Below are 10,105 nucleotides of genomic sequence, written 5' to 3' on the forward strand. Positions count from 1 at the left end.
GCTGCTGATGGCACCAGCAGTGCTGAAGCATCTAGCTCGCCTTTCCCAGGTCTCCAGAACAGCTCCAGACCTCAGCTCTCCTTCCTGGAGAGAGAGAGTTCTCAGTGACAGCTCATTTCTGCATCCCTTCCCAATTTCCCACCAGCCAAGTGTCTTTGTTTAACAGAGCCCAGCTCTGGATCCAGTAAGCCTGGTGCTAGTAGGGAATAGTTTTACTTTTGTTTCCTGCAATTCTTGAAAGCTGAGCCAGTAATAACAAAGTGACTGTCCAGGGGTTGCTGCAATTGCCACCAGCAGGATACAACAAAGGCAGAGGAGAGAATGGATCAGCGTAGGAAGGGGCTGCCATGGGTCTGTGTAGGGGCTGTGTGTAGGACTGCTTCTCCCAAGGTTGCTGGCAGCACCACAATACTGCATAACACATCTCACACATCTCAGCTGTCAGGAGTTTGTTGGTTATATGGGTTTGCATATTCCACTGCAATCCACGTTCCTTTAGTACCAAGTCTGTCTTTTGCAAGCTGCTTGGCGTTAAATATTTGTTGGCCAAACTCCCATTAGAAGAGCCTTACGGGAAAGGAACTTCCCTATCAGCCTCTGCTCTGAAGCCTGTATCGACAGGGGATAGAGGAGAGGACCCCAGCCCTTTGGAGGGAGGAAGGTTGGCTGCAAAGGCTCCTTTCTTTCTACTGACGATCAGCTCTGTCCTTTCAAGTCTGGCATGAAGTTGTGAGATGTGTGTGCACATGAGAGTGCTTCAGCCCTCACGTTGCTCCACAGCAGTCACTGGAGCCTGGCACTATTCTGGGAAACTGCAGAGTCTTCCCCTTGGTAGACTAGGAAGAAGCTTTTTAAGGTTTTCTTTATTTCTTTTCTGTTTTTTTTTCAAGGAAAATTACTTGAGGCAGTTGTTGCAATGTGAGTCTGTCAACTCTGTAAAATGAATTCCATCCTCCTGTACTGGTCCTGACCCATCCTTGTCTCCACTGAAGCTCTAGGAATGGTGAGACTGGGACGTGCTGGATGCTGAACTATTGGGGGTGTTTTTAAAGGGAAATATAAGGAGCGCTCTCAGCAGATGTGCTAGGCGCTGAACAAGAGTGCAGAAATGTGGCGGTCTTGCCTTATTAGCAATACTTACTGGGAGATTATGAATAAAGGGACCATGGGACGCCCATTCGTGTTCGTGGGAGCTCTGCTCATGGACCAAGCACTATGGAGTATTAGCTCAGTTTGACAAAAAGTGTTTTCAGCAACATTGTTCACATGAGTCTCTTTCAAAACTGGCATTTGGGGTTGTCATGTTCAGAAATGCCTGCCAGTTGCCTTGGATTTTTTTTTTTTCTTAGAAAGAAATACCTCAAGGAATTGGTAAGAGATCCTAGGACGATCTTCTGCCGTTCCTAAATTCCTCAGCGCTCTCTGTTTCTTTGGCTCACGTGTGTCCACGCCAGTGGGGCACAGCCCGGTTCTTCTCCACAAGGACAAGCAGAAAAGACCAAACACATCAAATGCACTGGAATGTAATAGTGGGTGCGTGTTTGTGTGCCGTGTATATGGGTGTGCACGCGGGGATGTGTGTGTTTGTGTGTGTGTTTTTAAACTGAATGCAGTCTGACACCCCCAGCCCTTTTCTCTTCATGTGCCTCCCCCTCCCCATAGCCACAGAAAGGAGGGTCCCTTCCTGTGAATCCCATGCTGGAAGTTGGTTTCTGGGAAGTGAAACCTAGTGTCTGTGGACTGTTTTTTAAAGCCATGTTTCAGTTCTGTCTTCAGACTCTTTGCTGCCTTTGGGGAATGGAGGGGTGGGAAGGGTAGATTCTTAAACTGTTTTTAAAATCCATTATGAAAATTTTGCATGTATAAAGTTATTCTTAAATCTAAAGGAGTCTCCCTGATTTGTGGACACAGCTCCAGGAGAGCATCGTCGCACATTCCTCAGCTCCATTTTAGATCCAGTTTAGGCTCTTTTGGAAGGAAAATTTGATGAAAAAGGGAGAGAGACTGGTGTGATGTAAAGACATAGTCACTGTCTTAAATAAATAGCACAAGTTAAACTTCTAGCAGGGAACTTTCAAAGCAGCCCAAGGGATTTGTGTGCCTGTTTCCACAGGGTACAGTTGAAAATACTGACACTAAATTGGATATTGGGTATCTAGAGTGTTTCTTTAGTAAAATTAATCATGTACCTTCTCCTCTCTTCTGTGGTATCAAGGATGTAGTACAGTTTCCCATGTTTCTAGGTAAAAAATACTGGTGGGAATACTGTAAAATGTGTGGAATCACATTTTCTGCCTCACCTTCCCGTGTGACTTTTCTACTTTGCCGAGATAACTTTTTCTTTGGAGTCCTCCATTTGGAAAAGCAAAGGGGTGAAGAGAGGTAGAATTTGCGTAATGAACTTTCCATACCCTCCGTGAAGTTTTCCCACAGTAAGTATCCTGCCCGCTCCTGCTGCAGAAGTGAACCCGATGCTCTCCTGCGAGATCCCTGTCCGGATTAGTCCTGAAGTGCACACATCCTTCTTTGCCATGGACTGAGACCCAGTGAGAATGTAGCATTTTGTTTATCCTGGGTGTGTGCCTCCGGGGCTCCTGCCTGTACCAGTGGTGACGGGGCAGTGCTCCTCTTTTGTATCTGTACAGTATATTTGCTTTGTGCTTTCTTTCTTTGGTGCTTTTTAATACTTTAATACTTGGATTTTTTTCTAATAACTGGTACAATTTTTAATAAAATTGTTAAATTCTTTGTGTGTGTTAGTTTTATTTTTTAACCACAGCTAGTTCTAGAGTTCATCCCAATCAGCAACACAACCTTAGTTGTTCAACTTGGAAAACATGTGGTAAATCCTTGAGTACCTACCCTAAATCCAAACCCTGCCACAAAGAAAAGACTTTCCTTCCAGACTGGACTGCTGTCCTTGGGCATAGTTCATTTGAGTGATGAAATACTCTTTCAAGGAGAACATTCCTACCCTTGGATAAAGGACTGCTGCTAGGTGGAACTGTACAGCTGGCATCCTGCTTCAAATCAGAGAGCTGAACCCTTTTTATCCTCCACATTTGTGAAGTGTAACCTTTGAGTGATGCCAGCTTGTGCCTGGGCATGTACAGAGTGCTCAGGCCTTTGTGATAAAGACAGTGATATTGGGTGATCTTGGTGACCGAGAATATAACAGTCCTTGCTGGGCTTGTGCCTTAAAGGCAGTGCTGGGTGTTGTGAAGTGGTAGTGACTCCCTCATGTGCAAAACTAAGCATGTCTTGACCATCTTAAGTGATAGGAATATGCATGATTTTTAGGTGGTCCTGCAGTTTTGCTGTCCTAGTTAGTACAAGGGAAAAGAAAAAAAATATATATCACCATTAATTAATAGTAATTAAGCCAGGTAGGAATGAAGCAGGAATGGAGATGTGAGCAGGAATGGAGATCAGAAAATATTTATAATATAGTTGGTCACACTCCCCCCAGCGAGCACTGCTCATGTGATGCTGTTGATACAATATTCACGTGGAGTCTGTAGGAAACCCAGTTAACAATCCCGCTCGATGTTAACTTGCCTCTGCTGGTGCATGCGTGTTACAAAAGGGCCTTTCATTCCAAAAACACATGATGTGTGTGGTATGAAAAGCCACATGTGCATCTAAGACCACAGGGGGAAAAAGACAGTTTTTCTTTTCATTGTATTAGGTCTACTGGAAAGTGTGTCCCCTGGCCAGTATCATGAGACCATGAAAGAGCCTGTTGTAACATACTGATACAAGGGGACAGAAGTGAGATTCACTTAGATGGGTGGGAGAGCTGGCCTTTAATTCCCTGATCTTCCTATGGTTAATTAATCCCTCACTCAAAAGCTGTAGCAATTCTTGTATCAAAGAAAAGAAAGGCTTTTAAAAATTAACTGTCCGTACAGCTACCCCAGGAGTATGTGCCAAAGTAGAAGGAGACACTGCACCTTGCTCAAAACCAAGGCAAGTGTACAGTTAGTTATATGGACTGCTTTTCTTCTCCTGACATGTCTTAGGAAATTAGACTGGGATCTCTGATCTGACCTTTCACAACCTGTTGTTGTATAAAATACCCAGGAGGGTGTGCGGAAACACCACCAGGTTTAGGCATCGGGACAAAAGATTACAGCTGAAACATTCCAGTTATATGAGACATTAAATACATATAATTATTTTGATTTGAAAGAAATTGGATGTCTTAAAGACTGAACTGCAGAGAAGAAGTTTCCTTCTTGAAATCGTGTGCCCTCGCCAGCCTGCTCACCACCATGGGATGCTGAGTCTGTGTCCAGCTATGGTGCCTTTCATGGCAATTGGAAGGAGCATTCACAGTGTGTCCCCACCTCACATAATAACATGGCCAGCACTTTAACAGAAAATGGTGACTCTAGCAGCCTGCTAGAGCAGCAAGGTAAAAAGTTTAAGTAGGATTATTGCTTCAAGGGGAAAATGTTTATCAAGAACTGTTCCGCCTGTCTCGCTAAAAATAATAAAGCACTCCAAAGATGAGGCTTCAGTTGCGCAAGCTACTGCACAAAACACTCTATTTTCATGACTCCTGCTGCTGAAATTTAGAAGCCAGTGTAGCATATGGGTTGGGAAATGTTTTCAAGCACTCAGCCTGTTGCTTTGTGGGGCAGTAAGCCCGCTGGGTCTGTCACATATGCGACTTTCCCAAGCAGCTTTCTCATTGCAGCTTTTAAAGATGAATAAATTGGAAAAAAATTTAACCTCTTTCCTTTCCCCTCTGCCCTCAGCCTTTTCTATTTATGGAAGGAGGGGAGTTATGAAAAAAAGTGTCCTGAAAGTAATTTTTGAGTGTTTTGGGAGATTGGTGTTAAAATGCAAGAGATGTAAATGCTTTGCTGTGCTTATTGCTGGTTACCATTGAAAGGTTTGAGTGAGAAGACACCTACTCCCAACAAGAATCTAATGCAGAGTGGATGATAGCTCCTTACAGGTTGTCTTCCACCTGACATGGTACGTAGCACTCCAGCACAGGCGCAGAATTAGACGACAGACTGACAGGCGTAACGCACTGATGTCAATTTTCATATTCCCCTATAGAAGTCCTTTAAAACTTGATTTCTTTTAAATGAATTGTGTTCTCTGTACCATTTATAATAGACTCTTTTCTTCCTCCATTTAAAGTCTGTGTCAGCATTCTCCTTCTCTGTGTTTTGCCTCAGGGCTCTTGATGTATACAAAGGCTCCTCTGTTTTCTGCTCTTAGTCACACGCTTTCACTCTTAACCTCAGCGCTATAAACTAAACATCCACCCACTATGGCTGGAGATGACCCTGTTTACGTCTGCTGCTCAAATCACGACAGCAGCAGCCATGAAGCTGTGTTTTGGGGAGACAATTAGCTTTTACTGAGTGAACAATGAGTCTTGACTTTTTATAGCATGATGAGTTTTTGCAAAAAAAAAAAATGAACAGAGTTAAATAGCCGGAAGTGGCTAATGGGATTCTGCAAAGAAATAGCTCGTTTCAATCATTTTCCTTCACCACCTTCTTAATTTACTGCGGATGATTCATTGCAACAGTCCCCTGTAGTATTGGGCTGAGGCAGCAGGGGAGCAGATATGGCGCCTGGGGCTGACTTTAACATTTCTTAGTATAACTGGGTGCTGGTCATGATGATAGGTCTGAAATAGGAGGCTGCGGTACCAGCAGACCACGTAGGAGCAGAGGGAGCTTGGGAACAGGAGGGAAAGAGGCAGGAACATCGTTAACATTTTATAATGTGGAATAACTTGTTAATTTTGTTGTAAATAGCTGAAGTGAGCAGTCAGGCTGAAGTCAGCTTTATTTCTGTGCAAACAGGAGCAGGTGAAGAACGTGCCCGGGAGCAAGGCGAAGCTCTTGGCGAGGAGCTCTGCTCTCCTGACCACCTTGGCAGGTGTCCCCAGGAGGCCAAGCAAGAGGGAAGTCGCGCACGGCTCTTCCCGCCGTGGCTGCTTGCTCTGCTTCCCCTTTCCTGTCATAATCTGGCAATCACAGGCTCATTTTGCCTGCCAGAGCAAGTATATCCCCTGTAGTATCTCAGCTGGCACCTTCATTAGTCTGATTTTTAAATATCCCCAGTGAACGCCTTTCTGCTCTCTCCCTCAGGAGCCTGCGGCGCCTCCTAATAAATCTCACTGACCAAAGGTCTCTCCCCAACATCTTTCCCAACTTCTTTCTCTCTTAATTATATTCCTGTATCCTACTTCTATGTCCTTGTGTCACTTTTCAAGGGGACTATGCCAAAGTCATTGCTATACCTAACGCACTCCAGAGCTCGCTGACTTTCTTGGCAAAAACTCTTGACTTCAGCATGTTTGTGCGCAGCTCTGTGGTGAGAGCTGCCGTTCCCTGGTGTACGTCCCTGTAGCTGTCAGGACACGGCAAGGCCGGGCTGCCCTGTATGGAGCCCTTCTGCCACCATGGCACAGGTCCCACTCTCTGCTTGGGCCTGCAGGAGATTTCAGCGAGGGTCAGGAGATGGGAAACAAGGCCCCTTATCTGTGAGGACTTTCCAGAGGTCTTGGAAGAGCAGACGCTTTTGGCAGCGCCTGTCACTCATGGTGACCTGGCAAGGGTAGTTCTTATGCTTTACCCTCAGGTAAAGCTTTTGCCTCAGGTAGCCGCACTCACCCACAGGAGCAACTGCCCCCTCTCCCACTGAGGCAGCTCACATGCCCTTTGAGAAGGCCCTAAGCATGTCTGCAAACCATTTTATAAAACCTATGTATGATTATGTAACGTTAAAAACAGTCCTCCTGTCCAGGCCCTGAGGGCACGGAGAGCCTTCCCTGTCCCTGGGCCCCTGCCTGCTTGAGCCTCTGTTGTGGCCCAGGCCAGACAAGTTAGAGGCGACTTGCTGCTGCTGATACCCCACTGGGCTGTGATCCGTAGATAAAGGAGAGAGGGCTTGGATTTGTCCAACTCATCTGGCACTTTAATGTCATAGCTGCAACAGGGAAACGAGGAAGACGGGGAAGGGGATTATTATTCCTGTTTTTTAAGCTGATTTGTAATGTAAGACACAGAACTAGATCCAGCAAGAGGCCCATGTGCTTATCTGTCCTTCTGACCTTGGAGTCTGTATCCACAGTCTTACTCACCTGCTGCCTAATCCTGAAAGGGCTTTTCACACTCCGCTTCCCTAAATGTCTAAAATTGTGTCAAAAGTGCTAAACATCTTGGGAACCATCTCCTGCCTATGTCCTGTGAGAGCAAGCAAGCAGGCGCTCTTCCACCTGCCTGTTTTGGGATTCCCAGGGTTCTTATTCAGGGAACGTCACCCTGAAGGACAGAGGGTGGTGACAGCTTTCCCTACTGCCATCCAGTAACTCAGGTGTGAGCACTCGGGCAGAGCTGCTGTTCTGCGGTCAGGAGCGATCCCAGCCTCATCCTCTGCTCCCAAGCAGAGAGCTGCAAGCACAGCTGCTCTGCTCTGAATTTCTTCTACTAGTGCTTTAACACTTGGCTGTTTTGGGGCCAGAGGTAAGCAAAAGAGAGTGAATATGACTCTCTGGTCTCAGACTAGAAAAATTGGGAGAGATGAATGCATATGCCAAGTTCCAGTTCCAAGTTCCTTCCAGCAGGGAAGGAAGCTTGATATCAATTGGATTTGTGAGGTCAAGTCTTTGAATGCTGACCTGACAGAGGCTCCATTGCGAGATGCTCAGTTCCTATGAAATGTTTCACTGGGCCCTGTCCTCACTTTCTTAACACCTCAGCAGCTCTCCAACTGGCTGCTTGCTCGAGATGCCGGCCGCGGGTCCCTGCTTTTAGTCATGTACCACTTATGTTGCTTGAGGAACCATCCAAGACCCCAATTTGGACTAGTGGAGGTGATGGGGACTGGGTGCCTAAAAGTGGATATCACAGAGTTCAAGGTTAGGATGCTAACTTCCCTTTATGTCTCACTGCTTCTACTTACTCATCATTGTGTAAAATAGTGTGTTTTGTCAGTCTCAAAATAGGCACAGGGTCTATAAAGGGACATTACTTCTGTGCACTGCACTTCTTTCTCTACGATAAGATATGATTTCTAATGTCTCGTATTTTTGAGTTGGTACAAGTCCAGAGCACTTCCTCATCTTGCCAACTAGTGATTAATTGGCCATACTGAAAGGTTCAACACTTCTCTGTACATTTACCAGAGGAACTAGAGAAATGTGTGCTCTGTAAAGAGTAAAAACATGTCTTAAGTGAGTTTAAAAATGGGTCATCACGTGCCTGTTTTGGAGTCTTTAGTGCCCTAAAAACACATAAGGAAAAGTGCACTAACTTTTTGGTGTTATATATATATAGATATACATTTAATTTAGCGATGAGTTGGAACCTCAGTGAAAAGTACAGAGATATCTGTTTATCTTCAGGTCAACCTGGCACAGACAGCTCAAGTGCAGACCTCCTTGTGCTGCCCCTATGTTGTCAGCTGTCCTGAAGAAGGTGATTTTGTTCCTTGCTACAGATAGAAAAAATCTTATTTTCCACAGCTCAGGGAAAGCAGTTGTTAAAAGAAGAAGGGCCAGGCAGAGTCTTGTCAGGCAATCATTTCATTAACAGTCTCTATGCTGCCCATGACACTCTTCAGCAAGCAGAGCCACGTATTGAGAGTTTGGAGGGTTAACAAGGCACTTCACATCTAGAAGCACCAAGAACACTTCACACAAGCTTGGAACTGAATCCAGCTCTCTAATGCACAAAGTTATGTCTCAGCTACTTGCTACACAGTGTTTTCAAAGGAAATGCCAAATTAGGACCTTCTACAAACCATGTTGTCACCCTTTAGCAAGAAAACTTCTTGAAGCAATTTGACCTTGTTCCTACTTCTGCACTAGCATCTGATTTGTTAGCCCTAAGGTTGGAAATTCATGCTCTCGTAACGAGACATTCGTGGTTCATGTCTTGCAGATGACCCAAACATGGGTGTGTTTCAGCTGGCCATGAGGCTTGTAACCACTAGACCACAATCTGCTCCCAGAGCCAAGAATAGCAGGGAGATTTCTGATGCTTGCCTTTTAGCAAAGCCATCACACTTGCAACAAATTCTGGAGCACTGACCATGCTAGCAAACTGATCAGGACCCTCTAGGTGGACAGATAGGACTGAGACTGGGAAGTCAGAACAAAAAAGAAAAAGGATTTAAAAAAAAATTTCTAGTCTCTGTGTTTGTTTTCTTTTTAGTCTGACTCATGATTTTTAGACTTGGGCAGGTTATAGTGTTGCCAAACCTAATATATCTTATCCATCATCTACTCCTGTCTCCAAAGTTTTCATGTTTATTCAGTCCTTGATCTGTCTTTTGGGATGGCCTCTAAGAATACCAACCAGTAGCAGATGGGATAGGATTTTTTGCAATGTGAACATCCCCTGAAAAAAATTGCATTGAAATAACAAAACAACTGGTTTGGGGATGACCAAACACTCTCCAGACAGTCATTAACTTTGGTCATTGCCAGCCTAATTTGATTTGAACAGGGAGCCAATAAAGAAATTCTGTCAAGCCTGGGCAAGTTGTGTTTCTGTTTCTCCATCTAAATCATTTCTTGACTGCTTGTTGAATGCTTGGGAGTGAGCTGGGTGCCTTCCAAAACAAAGTCAAGATAGCATCCCTGACCCAGAGAGGTTGCAGTGCAAACAGAGATTACCCAGCATGTAATAACAGCATTCAGGGTCTGAGGGAAACAGCAGAGAGAGTTGATCATATGGACTGCATAAACAGGACCTAAAGACAGAGGAGAGATCTTTGCTTGTTGGAGATGTATACTGGTGAGCATACAGGCTCCCTTGTACGTGCTGCTTGCTCCCAGTGTAGTTGGGCAGGGATTTTTAGGCAGTCCAAGCTTGGGCTGAATTGCACTGGGACGGCAGGCACGTGAGGAGGGACCTGGGAGCGTGTTATGTCAGGGGCAGGAGGGACACAGCCCTGCACAGTCTGCTTGCCAAGGGCAGGCCCCACTGGCTCCTCTACACACATATGAAATGACTTAAATGGAGATTACTAAAGGGTTCATACGGATATCCCACATGCTCTGAGCGAGCAAGGCTTCATTACCAAGCTTTTCAGCAGGAAAGGAGGCTTCTGGATCAAAATGCAG

This window comes from Nothoprocta perdicaria, unplaced genomic scaffold (assembly GCF_003342845.1).
Source record: "Nothoprocta perdicaria isolate Ctin4 unplaced genomic scaffold, notPer1 scaffold_8, whole genome shotgun sequence".
Classification (NCBI taxonomy): domain Eukaryota; kingdom Metazoa; phylum Chordata; class Aves; order Tinamiformes; family Tinamidae; genus Nothoprocta; species Nothoprocta perdicaria.